Source organism: Panthera onca, chromosome A3, assembly GCF_046562875.1.
Source record: "Panthera onca isolate mPanOnc1 chromosome A3, mPanOnc1 haplotype 2, whole genome shotgun sequence".
In the NCBI taxonomy this organism is placed as follows: Eukaryota; Metazoa; Chordata; class Mammalia; order Carnivora; family Felidae; genus Panthera; species Panthera onca.
The window spans coordinates 2883142-2896721 of NC_138341.1; the positions used below are offsets into that span (position 1 = coordinate 2883142).

At 44.3% G+C, this 13580-nt stretch overlaps 1 long non-coding RNA gene across 1 annotated transcript; it reads right to left on the bottom strand.

The window, feature by feature from the left end:
• Nucleotides 1-494: 494 nt before the first annotated feature.
• On the bottom strand, nt 495-13019 carry LOC145715326 (uncharacterized). The gene is made up of 2 exons (XR_014137359.1): nt 12932-13019; nt 495-1714 (listed from the first exon to the last, which is right to left on the bottom strand). It is a non-coding gene; the product is annotated as an uncharacterized LOC145715326 (long non-coding RNA).
• Nucleotides 13020-13580: the final 561 nt, after the last annotated feature.

Consider the following 13580-nt stretch of genomic DNA (forward strand, 5'->3'; position numbering starts at 1 on the left):
TTAACGAGACCAGAATGATAAATGAGAGGAGAGGAGGGGGAGGAAAAGACTGAGAGAGAGAAATAATAGTAAGTAAGCATTTACGCGCAGGAATAAAAATTCTCCCCAACTCCTCCGTTTGGATTTCTACGGCCCATGCTCAAAAACTCCCTGACAGCTTGTTCCAATATGGCTGAACATTCAATATGGCGGAACGGGTAATGGTCAAGACCACAGTGGTGGACCACACACATACGAGGGTTTGGGAATCGACAGCGGTGTAGAGATGGTCCTGCGCTCGCTTTATTGGCACAAAAGACGTGCCGTGCGGCTTGTCCGTGTTCTCTTCCCCTCAACACCGTTTCTCTAAACCTAAGATGCTGATCGAGGTCGGAGCTGAAGCAAAAGCTAATGTGGGACACTTTGCTCGCCAGCCAGTCTCCGATTTCTGAGCTCAAAGCCGTGTGTGACAGGACTTGACGGCATGCTCCCTCCCATGTTGGGAAAACAAAGTGTTGGCCAATCAGTGGATTCCCTTTATTCAAAAGTATTTTTTTTCCTTGTCAAACTAGTCTTTGGGTTTGGGGACGCAGACTCTGAGAAAAGGCAAGCGGTAAGGGGGTAAATGCGGAAGAGGGTTGAAGGGCCAGAGGCCCGTGGGCTCAGACCGGATGGGGCTGTAGGAGCTCAGGGCCTGGCAGCAGTGAAGGAGTGAATGCACGTTTTAGGGGGTGGGGTTGTCACTGCTTGGCGGTGATTCTTTGACGAAGACCTGTTCTGAGAGGGCAGCTGTACTGACTCTCGTTTAGATAACAATCCTTCGGCATCCTGCATGCCGACATTTTCCACGAAGAGCATGCCTCCGAGGGCTTTTAAAGCAATTTGCCAAATGCGTAGGTTCATGGATTCTAGAAGATATTACATTTATCCAAAAATATTTTTAAAAAGGTGTTAGGAAAATGGGCAGATTAGAGAACAATAAAGTTCTTAGAGATTGAAGAGTTAATATCAGAGTTTGAAGAGCTATTTGGGGTAAAGCTGGAAAACCATCCAGAACACGGGGAGAAGAGAGAAACAAGGACGCACCTTCTGGTAACAGCAGAAGAATGGGAAGAAGAACCTATCTGATCCATATTTCAGGAAGAGAGAAGAGAGGAGAGAGAAAAAATCCTCCAGAGAAGGGCTGTTTCTCCAAGAGAAGGGCCCTGAGACTTCTCGTTGTAAGAGCGCTCACCCACGGGTGGCTTCCTTCTGTCTCTGGTCCCCTGTGCAGACTATGTTCTCCTGGCCCCTCACAGTTAGGACAGACCACGGAAGCAGTTCTAGGGAGTGGATCTGTGCAGGAGGAGCCGTTAGCATCTCCTCGTCGGGGCGACTGCATGTCAGACCACTTTCCAGGCTCCTGTCTCCACCCACATTGGGGCAGCATCGTGAGAGGTACAGCAAGGGGACATCCCAACCTGCTGGACCTCTTCTCTGAACAGCAGCCTGGACCCCTGAAGGACGTTACCCAAATAAAAAGATTTGTCCATATACGACGCTGTGTGTTCCTGGGGCAGTGGACATTCTTCTGTTGATGACGGTTTTCTTGATTTCGATGCTCTATCAATTTATTCTGTAATTTGTATACCATTTAGCCATGAAAGCTTATATTGTAGATTGTGAATAAGATGTTAGGATGAATCGTGGACCTTAGCAAAAGTCTTCGGTTAATGTACAGAAGACTGGCGGGTCGCTGCAATGCCAACAAGGGGAGATATTAGAAACTATTATAAATCAAATCACCACGTTAAAATGTAACACCAAGAGCAAATGGGATTCATATTTAGGGAGCATATGACCGTGTAGCATATGAACTCCATCATGGTGAAGGCCACGTGGCACTTGATATCTTTAGTTCTAGCACATGCAGGGAATTCTAGCGAATAAACACAAATATGGCCGATCTGATAAAACCTAAAAGTACAAAGAGATTAACCAAGTGGGAGAAGGAGAATGTGCTCAGGGGGGAAAGAGAATGGGTGGGTACAGGTGGGGATTCAGGTGATTCACGGCTAAAGAACGCTAGGATGTAGTGAAAAATCCAACAGAGAATGCCATCAGGTCATGCTACTAAACTACCCGGAATATAGTTTACTAAATTCCTACTTTGTATTTTAGGAATTTAGTATACTGTAGGCAGCATCTGCAGCTGCATCCAGGCTGTGTTTGCTACCGAGGTTCTGATACTTCCGGACCATGAGGACAATAGATGTGGACATATACATACAGTAGAGTAGATATTGCTCTTATATGTGTGTATGAATGTGTCATTATACCTCTGTGTCGTATGTACAGGATGCATGTGGTTGTGTGTGTGTGTGTGTGTGTATATATATATATATATATATATCAAGAGCCACATTGAAAAAACACCTGGTGATCTCTGTTGCTTATTTCCAAGTTTCAGACTCTTATCTTATCTTATCTTATCTTCCACTCTTTTGAGACAGAGAGACAGAAAGAGAGGGCATGAAAGAAAACAGGAGAGGGGCAGATTGAGAGGGAGAGAGACTCTTGAGCAGGCTCTAGAACCCAACAAGGGCTCCATTCCATGACCCTGGGATCATGACCTGAGCCAAAATCAGGAGTCGGATGTTCAACCGACCGAGCCACCCAGGTGCCCCTGACAATTTTTCTAACCATGAATTTTGATCATGCCTGAGACAAGTGACCAAGAATTGTGTACTTCTGCGAGGAAGAAGAAAACCCGAGGACCCACGCAGATTTTGACACTAAGCATCTGCGGATGAATACTTTTACCGAAAAGAAAAAAAAAAGTATAACATATCAGCAGGAACTGAAAACAAAGTAATGTTTTGCTTCCTTTACAGAAAGTGCTTTAAAACACAGTTTTCATATATGACAGTCCTTGTCTGCTCAGCTATTGGTGAGTTCTTTAACAAGTGACTCTTTGCCAGAAGTTTCTGGACACATTCACCACCCCAGTCAGGTGTCCCCAGGGTGGAAGTTGTCTATCTTCCCGGCAGCGGCTCAGGGGAGCCGGGTGGGTGTCCCTCCGGGCTACACATTCAGCCAGGCCATCTCAGTACTGGGAAGTTGTTCTCGGCGGTTGTCTCGACCAACGCCATGCAGCGCAGTTGGGGTTCTTTTGCCAGAGTCGGTTGCTAGGCACTTAGCAGCACATCACTCCCCCTCCCCCACCCCATCTTGGACGCAGGCACTCACTCCCGGTGCCTCACCGTAGCCAGAAGCTTCCACCCAGGTCACGCGCTCCAGCGCAGTTAACCACCTCCTTCAGAATCTCTTGGGTTGACTGAAAACGCAGGCTTGTTGTGGTCCTCACGCCATGCTTCAGTGAATCAGAGTGCCTAGTCCTTAGGAAGGAGGAGTTCAAGTTCCCCAGACAAATTTTACGGACTGCAAAGTCTGAGAAACATTCCTTTAAAGATTTTTTTCTTGTCCAACAGACACTTTTAATGGTTAATCTCCCTGGATGCCTTATATTCAGAGATGACGCTAATTATTCCATAATTTGTTATTTTCTCAGTAGCTTTACAATATAGTTGACTTTTCACTTAGGGTGAGGAGCCTAACATTTTCCTAGACAACAGAATAGATGAGGTCATCTGTCTGAGAACCGAGAGAACTATCACGGAAGAAGGATGCATGGCCTGATTATTAGGAGAATCATCCTGACCTTTGCCACGATGATACTAATTTTAAGTCTAAAACTATGTGAGGTTAAGTCATCGCTTTATACTTCCACTCTCTACCTTTTTTTTTTACTTGATGAGCTCACATGCTTGCTTAGCTGTCATTCTAGGTGGCATTAATAAAACAGCACATCGATCAAGAACATGGCTGATCATTTATAACGAGAACCCTAGGGAGTGTGTGTGTGTGTGTGTGTGTGTGTGTGTTGGTGCAGCCCATATGTGAATCAAAACACATGCGGTACACTTATAAGAGAACTCTTCAGGCTCTCTTTATGTGTTTTTTATTTTATTTGACCGAATTTTTGAGCTGGTTGCCGGCTACGCAGACTAGCCACCAAAACCAACGATAAGCGCAGGAGATTTGTTGCCAGAGGCAGTAGCTTCCGATTAAAGGTGCGTAGGTAAGGATGTAACAAGAAGAAGAGACAGAGGTAAAGTAGAGAACAAGAAGAAGTTCGGAAAAAATGAATCATGCTTCAGAAAAGAAAACATTTCCCTTACGAACAAACTTAAAAATCCTCTGCAGTCTTGAATCATCTGAGGGGTTGCCATGTGTGAGTTGGGTAATAAAAGCTAGAGAGGATTGAATTTCTTTTCTTCTCATGGAGGAGAAAATGGCCTGGAATCCCCAGAGAGCGGGGGGCAGCAGAGAAAGAGCAATCAGACAGTAAGGCTGATGTGTTCTGGGGGAAGGGCCGGAGCAAACATTGCTTGCTTTGAAGAATGTGAGTAGTTTACCTCTTGGTGGAGTTTTGGGCAAGGGCTACATTGCTTGTGGGAGATGAGCTGGGGGGACCCCAAAGTGGCCGTGACTGAAATAGATTGAGAAGGTAGAAAGAAGACCGAAGGAAAGTAAGTTCTTGGGAAATTTTCAGATATCTTGAGGACAGCTTGTTTAAAATGATGAAACTGGATGGATACATCATTTTATGATGCTCCCTCCATGTTGAGGGCGGTGTAGACATCGGGGGTAGCCGTTATGCTTACTGTAAGAAAAGTAAAATTGTACATCATCTAGCAGAAAAGTTTCTATCTCAAATTTAAGTGCTCCACACTTCCTTTGGAAATATTTTTGGAATGACTACTAAGCAGAAGTACTGAGCACCAGTACTGCCATGCAACGTTTGGCTTCCTCCCACATGGGAGCCAGCTCCTGAAGATGATCTGGTGTTGCCAACTGGGTAATCAGGGTGGGACGGGGAGTGGAGATGGGGACACGGGCTTGCGTGTTCCAGTGTGGAAGAGTACTCAGCATTTCAGGATCAGCACTTAGTTCAGCAAAGCCGGAAAGAGTACAGGAGTTGGGACTGCAAAGGGAGGTTTGGGCGGGATCACGAGTAATCTGGTAGGTCAAGCTAAGGAATTTGGACTCTAGCTTGCAGGTGATGTGGAGTTTCAAGCGATCAGCTTTCCATCAAAAAGTCACCCCTGTAGATAGAGTATGAGGAACTTGTTCCTTATTGTAATCTAGCCACGGAACCTGGCCATTCAGGAAACCCGTTGTCTGATGCGTGTAGATAGTGAGGGTGTTACTGGATTATAGATTCCTCTGCCCCTCTTTCCGAGATGGGATTTTCCCTCTCCTGGCTTTCCATCGGATAGAGACCACTAATGATGACAACAGAAATGTCAACAACGATCCAAAAAGCCCATTCCTTGATTTACATCTTTCCCTCTCTCAGTGTTCGGGGAATTTAACAGGTGCAGCCGCGGACCAGCAGGAAAGACGTAGCATTTTCACGCGAAGACAAGTGGAGACTGCGTTAGAACGCCCGTCTCCCTTGATTTCTCGCCCTCTTCCCGCTTCCATATACGCGTACATGTGTGTTCGCAAACCCATTTCAGGACCGAGCGTCTGTGAATTATTAGACACTTCAGGATTCAACGTCTCACAGTTCCGAGGTACGCGGCAGCATTCGCGGTGGAAAAGTTATGCTCCTTTCCAAGGTAGGCTGCTGTTCCGTCAAAGTAAGTAACCGTATCATTACTAAAGAATAAGGTTGGAAGCAGTAGACGCTGTCTCAGAATGAAGGGGTGCAGGTGTTTGGCTTGAAAAGAACGCTCACGTGACCTCCAGGGCTACGGAGGTTATGGGTAATACTTCTAAAGGATGATGCAAAAGTCATGGCAATTTGTGTTCCATCAGCCACTAACGACCGAACAGCATTTCTTTTTTAAACAGACGGAAGTTTTGTTGACAGATTATGTAACAAAATATCGATGATTCATGTACATATTTTTATTCTTCTTTTGCAAATCACATTTTTTTTTTTTCCTGCAGAGATTAATTTGAAAACTCTTTGTTATGGAACATCATGTACAATTTCACATTCTAACATTTGTTGAGCATGTTATTTCTTGAGACAAATGATAACATTTTAGCTGCTTCTCATTTTTCAGGGGAAATGCTATTTTAGAATCTGGCATCTGGTACAGGGGAAGACTCGTAGAGCTCATTTGGAGGATCGAAAGTTTGCTCACTCAGGTATAATTTGAAATATTAAATTTTTTTTTCAAGTTTATGAAAAACTGTACCTCCATTCTATATGTGCATGTGTGTGCACGTATATCATAAGCTTATACACACACACACACATACACATTTGTATTTGTACAGTTAATCTCTGCGGGAGCATAATCACTTAAGGTCATTCTGCTGTAAAACATTTAAATCATTAAAGTAGGTTTACCTCCCATCCCCAGCAACACCCCCCCCCCCCCACTTGCCTTGGGCTAAAACGAAATTTCAAAGGAGCTACAAAACTTGAATGGCCTTCCAAGAACCCCTGCAGGGTTCATTAGCGGCACTGGAAGTTGATCTAAGAGTTGTCTAATCACCACTTGAATGAAATCTACCTGGATCCTAACAAGGGTGGAGGAGGGAATTTGTAAACTTGGTTTTGGATATTTGGAAATGATGACCCTGGATTCACAACAGAGGTCCTTGGTGCTAACGATGCATGGGTTTATTTTGCCCAAATATCGCTGCACGTTTTTGAGCTGGTGAGGTCAGCTGAACACCCTTAAAAGCAGAAATAAGGCAGCCAGCGATCGGGTAGCCTCCATACGGGCAAGCCATGAATCTCTCTCTGAAAATCACCAAGAAAGCAGAGTGGTAATTTAAGTGAAGCTAGGGTTTACTCTGGACACACTTAAAGGAGTCAGTTTCAGACATGCAGACACTGGATCTTTCGATGACCTCTACTGCTCCTTTTAGAGCCGGGCGGGACCTTTTTAAAAGACTCTGCTATGCACAATGCTTTGGCAGAATTGACTTTGTAGTTAATGTTAATGCAATTAATGCAGTGTACGAAGCTGATGCTTCTCAATCCAGGAACATGTTTCTGTCGAGTTAACTGGAATCGGTGGAAAAAGTTGATCGGACATGGAATTTATCACATCGCTCGCAATTTTCATTCTTGTCCACACAAAACCTTTCTGGAAATTTGGAAAAAAACAAAAGCAAAAACAAAAAAAACCCTTTCTTCCAAGTGTTAAGTGAGAAGTCTAGAAAATTCCAGTGGTGCATCCCTAAGGGGAATGTATAATTACACGGCAGCATTAGCGGTCGGGCTGAACTGCGCACCCAAAGTCAAGGCTGACTCGTGGGCTTTTGGTACAGGGGTGAAGGATGCCAAGTCTGTGGGTCCTCCTCAGGGATGGGTTCGGGCATCATGAGTGATGTCCTGTGGTCTCCTCTCTCTACATTCAGCGTCAAGTTCCTTTGAAACTAATATGATTATCTTGCATCAAACTCCAGTAAATCCGACTCGACAGACTTCATTATAAGAATAAACACTTCTTTTAATAAATTTACAAACCCATGCACCAGATTTATAAAAACATACTTTAGCCACGTAATTACTTTCAGAAAAGACATCTGATTCCACTTTTACCCATCACTGAAGTTCTAATTACTTGGATATAATAGCTGTGGGATTTTATTTTTTACTGATCAGACAGATTCCTCACTAATATGTAGCAGAAAAGAAACATTAAAATTCTGCTCTATTTGACAGGGCTATGGAGTCAGTTGGATCCAATTTGTTTTCCCCAATTCTATCATATTGAAAGTAACTTTGATGTTCCTTTGGCTGTGTGTATTCAGGGAAACGAAATATTTGGTGCACAATGAGATCAAGAAAAAAAAATAATGAATTTGCCCTCAGGTGTTGTGTTTCTGTACAAAGTTGTGTCTTATCAAAGCAGGCTTAGTCCCATGACCAACTTCATAGATTTGTGGTATCAGTTTGATTTCTTACATGATTACCAGAGAGCACAGTTGGTTTAATATCTATATGACAATTGAAATAGCTTATATGTAAGTTAGTGCTGTCTAAATAAGATATTAGTACAAACATACTGAAACTGTTTTGTGTTGATTCTTGCTGCATTGTAATCTCACTAGACCTTGGGATTATTTGCTGTCCTGGTACATCGTTTTTCCTCTTGTTTACCATCGCCATTTACTCATTGTTGCAAAGATTTTGATGACCTATTCAAATGTTTTGCTGTCATTCCCTTATTTTTTTTTGCTAGAAGAACAATTTTTTTTTTAAATATCCACCTTTAATATGGTTATGGAATCAGGGAAAGGGAACACTTGTCCCCTCCCCCTCTATCACCAGTCTTAAAATGCCGATTTTGACTGTTTTAAGCCAATATGGTGGTTTCTCCTTGCCAATGCTTGGTTGAGACAAAAGCTTATGGTGATTCTGATGCCTGAGTAGACAATCCTGGGCCCGCTTCTGAGAAAAAGTTTCTTTACCCTTATAAAGGGTTGTGTGGAGGGAATTTTCCTTTGGTGAACACGTCTATAACTGTTTGATGAGGAGACTGTTGGATAAGGAGACGCTCAGAACTGTGTCAGCCATCAGGGAGAACAATGCTGGGGACAAAGCCCAACCTGCTGAAGGGAAGTCTGTGGCAAGAAGGACACATTCTGGGTCCCTGGTTGTGCTGAAGCACCACTGATCCAATCAATTCGAGACCCTTCTTGCCTTTGGATTTCTTGTTATGAGAGAGAATAAAAGTCGACATGGTTAACTAATTGACTTGGAGTTTTGTTGCCTCAAGCCGAATTTATACTAAATTGTACTGTTTACGGAAGACTATGCCAGAAAACTTCATAAACACAGTGGGGGAATTTGATTTTAATCGCATATAGTTTCCAATGCTGACAAGGTTTTAAAAGAATGCAAGTCAGAAATATTTGGAAGGCAATTTTGTAAACTTAAAATGTATAAACTACGTGTTCATCGTTCCTTTATTCCCCGATGCCTTTATCAATTTGGTGAATATTTAGGAAGCACCTGGTATGTCTCTGAATTAGATCGATTCATAGAGCGATGAAGTTTCTACTGGACACAGTCAAACCAGAGCATAGACATCTTTTTCTTTCTATGCCTTATTCCACCGATTTTGAATCACTTTCAAACTTCCAGAAAAATCGCAATTAAACAAAAACTTAAACAAATTGTTGAGGCTAAATTGTGGCGTGGATACGTTCGTGTGCTTTTTGCACAAACAAGCCTATTGTCTTCCTCCACGACCACGCCACAATCACAAAATCCTGAGATTTGCAAAGCTAATGGAGCTTCTCCAGCTTTCACGAATGTCCTTTATAGAAAAGGATCTATTTCAGAGTTGCACATCACTATTGCAATTTCTCCTTCGTTTCCTACAGCCTGAAACAGCTCCTCGGTCTTCCCCATGACTTTCATAAACTTGGCACTTTTAAAGACTCCGGGTTTGTCATTTTGTACCAAGGCCCACACTGATGTTTGCTTATGATGACAACCACACTCTTCATTTGGGGCAAGAAAACCACAGAAGCGTTTCTGTGTTCGTCGCATCCCAAGTGGCCACGTGTGGCTTGGGTTTGTCCCTTTGCTTGTGAGGTTAACTCTGAGCACTTGGCCGGGGGCGGTGTCTCCTCGGCTTCTCCAGTCACAGCTCAGTCGTTCACCCTTGGTAATTGACAAACATTGCGTGGGGGTGGTTGCTTTAAATATTCTGTTCCTCCAGAAAAGCGTAAGATCCTCATGAGTTTATTTACATCAATAGGGACTTGGGTTTTCCTGTTTTTATCCAAAGGATCATAATCCATTGGCAACGGTGTTTATTTTGATGCCCAGTTGTCCCGAATAGTCCAGGGGGAGCGCGTGTGCGCTGGCCAAGAAGGGGGCTCCGAGGAGCCTGGCTATCTAAATAATATATTTAGATATATTGGTTTGGTCAAGGAGAGGATCTTTGTCATTTGTCGTCCTGCCATTTCGACTCTGTTTTCATTTTTATTTTTTTTTAACGTTTATTTATTTTTGAGAGAGAGAAAGACAGCGTGAGTCGGGGAGGGGCAGAGAGAGAGGGAGACACAGAATCCGAAGCAGGCTCTGGGCCCCATGCTGTCAGCACAGAGCCTGAAGCCGGGCTCGAACCCACGAACCGTGAGATCGTGACCTGAGCCGAAGTCAGATCCTTAACCGAATGAGCCACCCAGGAGCCCCAGTACAGTTTCAACTCTGAATGTTGACTTCTGCCCATAAAAATAAGTTTGTGCCCCAAAGTAGAGAATTGGAATCGTTGAGAATTTGGAATCATGCTGGAGGGCTGTGTTTCTTCAACTGTTTGTACCCCTCAAAGCCAGCCATCCAGTCACAAGGAACCAACGTAAGCACCCATCTGGGGGGACTCCAAGGACTCCACCTTGTTGGCCATCTCCTTGGCGTAGACTGTGCACCGATAATTGGCACTGGGGAATGTGCAGTACTATGAGTTCAGCTTCAGAACGTACATATACGTCCTCCAAATAGTTTTAAGTATATTTACACAACTGGACCCTGCAATTTGCAGGCTGTAAAATCACCTTCTCCCTTCTACCGTTGTCCTAGGATGGCTCCATGTTTCTCTGTTCGTTTTTCTATCTGTACTGGTCAGCGAGATGCTACTGTTCCATGCTTAAAAATGTAGTCTGGGGACACCTGGGTGGCTCAGTCGGGTTGAGCATCTGACTCTTGATTTTGGCTCAGGTCATGATCTCCCGGTCCGTGGGATCAAACCCCACATCAGGCTTGGCACTGACTGTGTGGAGCCTGTTTGTGATTCTCTCTCTCCCTCTCTCTCTCTGCCCCTCCTCTGCTCTCTCTCTTAAAAGAAAGAAAGAAAGAAAGAACGAAAGAAAGAAAGAAACTAAAAAAAATGTATTCTGTTGCTGTATTAAGAACTGAATCATCCAACCGAGCACATAGATGAGGAACACCCATCGGTAAGCACTTCTGGTAAGCTGCCCAACTTAACGTGTGAGACCTTTGCTGTAAGCGTCAATTTCTCATTCTGTTGTCTTATGCCACCAAGAACGGCGGACTCACCATCGGGGACGGAGTCCTCTAAAGTGTTAGCACCGCCTTCTGTGAGCTTCTGATGGTCATTTGGGGCTTGGTGGTGTCCTGGTCAGTGGTGTCCACCCCTGGGTGGGTCATCAATCTTAATTGAGGAGCCTCCCAATGGTTCCCTTTCAACTATTATAAGGCTCTTCGAGGACAGCCCTTGTCTGTGACGTGCTCTCTTCATCATTGGTTGCTGTTGCCAATGTACCTTTTTTCCTATTATTACACAGCAAGCTACGGGGAAAACTTGAGCATTTATGCATTTAGAAATGCTATGAACACAAGAAAATCATTCCCCCACTCCTGGAAATGCATCAGCTTTTATTCTTACTCTGTTTTTAACAGGGGCACCTGGGTTCAGCATCTGACCCTTGATTTCGGCTCCGGTCACGATCTCATAGTTCACGAGTTTGAGTCCCACGTTGGGCTCTGCACGGACAGCGTGGAACCTGCTTGGGGTTCTCTCTCTCTCCTTCTCTCTCTGCCCCTCCCCCATGCTCTCGCCCTGTCTTTCCCTCTCTCTCTCAAACTACATAAATAAACTAAAAGTAGAATAAAATAAAACGACCACTGCCTACCATCTTTCTAAATGTCAATGACTTGTTTCTCTTCACTCATCCCTTGTCATTAGTTAGGGTGATCCTATTAAGAGGCTGCAAAGTAGAGTTTTACTCTACAATGTCTCGTGATTCTCCGGTACCATATTCTTTGGTGTGAGCTTTGTTGGAGCACCCCCGTGGCCCCGGCAGCCCTGGCCTGCCGGACAGTAGCTCTGTGCCCCATCCACGTCCTCACGGGCCTCCCGCTTCAACTCAGCCACCCCGTGTCCTGGCCCCTAGGGCTCATATTTCTTTTTATTTTTAATTTTTTTTTAATGTTCACCCATTTCTGAGAGAGACAGAGACAGAGCGCGAGTGCGGGAGGGGCAGAGAGAGAAGGAGACACAGTATCCGAAGCAGGCTCCAGGCTCCCAGTGGTCAACACAGAGCCCGACGCGGGGCTCAAACTCACGGACCGTGAGATCGTGACCTGAGCCGAAGTCGGACGCTTAACGGACTGAGCCACCCAGGCGCCCCTCCTATTTCTAAATACATATGTTGGTTTAATTAATTGCCAGGTCTGACAGTAAGCATTGCCAATATTCCCTTTTGTTAAAAATGTTTATAGCAATATTAAGACTATTATTTTGAAAAGAATCCTCAAGTAGCACAGCCTAATTAAAGTGCTATTGAATATCTGCTTTCAGTCTGTTTCTGTCTGTTGTTTATGGTCTGATAATTAACTGAACCCCTCTTCACAAAATAAAAGTAGAAATCTTTCGGGCACGTACTTACTGGCTCTTGGTTAAGATGCTTCGAGTATTTCTGGAGAAAGTGGTCCCAGCACAAAGAGAGAAAGTGACATCCCTATTGAGGGAAACCTTCCACATTTCTAAAGAATGACTCAAAACTGGACTGAAATTAATCCACAAATTAATCAGGTGTCTATAATGGAAACCCTGTGCCGAGTACTGTCTAAAGGAAACAGGGATGGGAGTCAGTGGGTCCCTGTCAGGGAGAGCCTGTTAGCCACTCCCACACTGAACAGAACTGAGGAAATTAATGCAAACGTAATTCCTGCAAAACTCACTTGAAGACAGAAGTCAGAATGAAGAGAAACGGAAAAGAGGCGTCGTGGATAGAGTCGGTGAGGTGTGGCTCCGACAGAGGACCTGAACGGAAAACCGGGTTCAACTACTTCTATCCCTTACTAGCTTTAGTATTTCTAGTCCTTGGGCTCTTTATCTATCACAGAGAGAGAATGAGCTGGGGAGAGGTAGAGAGAGAGAGTCCCAAGCAGACTCCTCACCGTCAGCCCACAGCCCGATGTGGGGCTCGAACACATGAACCCCGGGATCACGACCCGAGCCGAAGTCGGACGCTCCACTGACTGAGCCCCCCAGGCGCCCCACTCTGTTGTATTTTTAATAGCACTTACCTTTCCACATAATTCTAGAATGTGCTTATTTTCCGATGATCTTTTATTGGCTGTCATCCTTCACTAGAATGCCAGTTCTAGGCCGGCAGGGATTCCGGTCATGAATAGGGTCTCCACACAAGGGGAGTATACCGAAGCATGTTAAGAGACGAATGAAGAAGTAATTCCGTATGCCCGACTTGGAGGTGAAGAAAATGATGCCCATCTGAAATAATGTCCCCTGCTCCCATAGTTACAAGAAACAGAAAGAGATTAGAACCCCGGCACCTTAATTTCCACATCCACACATATGCGTTATTACTGTCTTTTGTACATTCCAGGCAAACAGTAGAGATGACATATTAATTAATGATGACGCTAAATTAGGTAAAATAAAGTACTTAGGGAACTTAATAGAAGACTTAATTATGCTTCACTTTTTCGACACAACTGGCCACATTAATAAAATGTATACAATACGAAGCCTGAGAGAATGTGCCCCATTAACCACCTAAAGGTCTGTGTGTCTGGCAAGATGCTG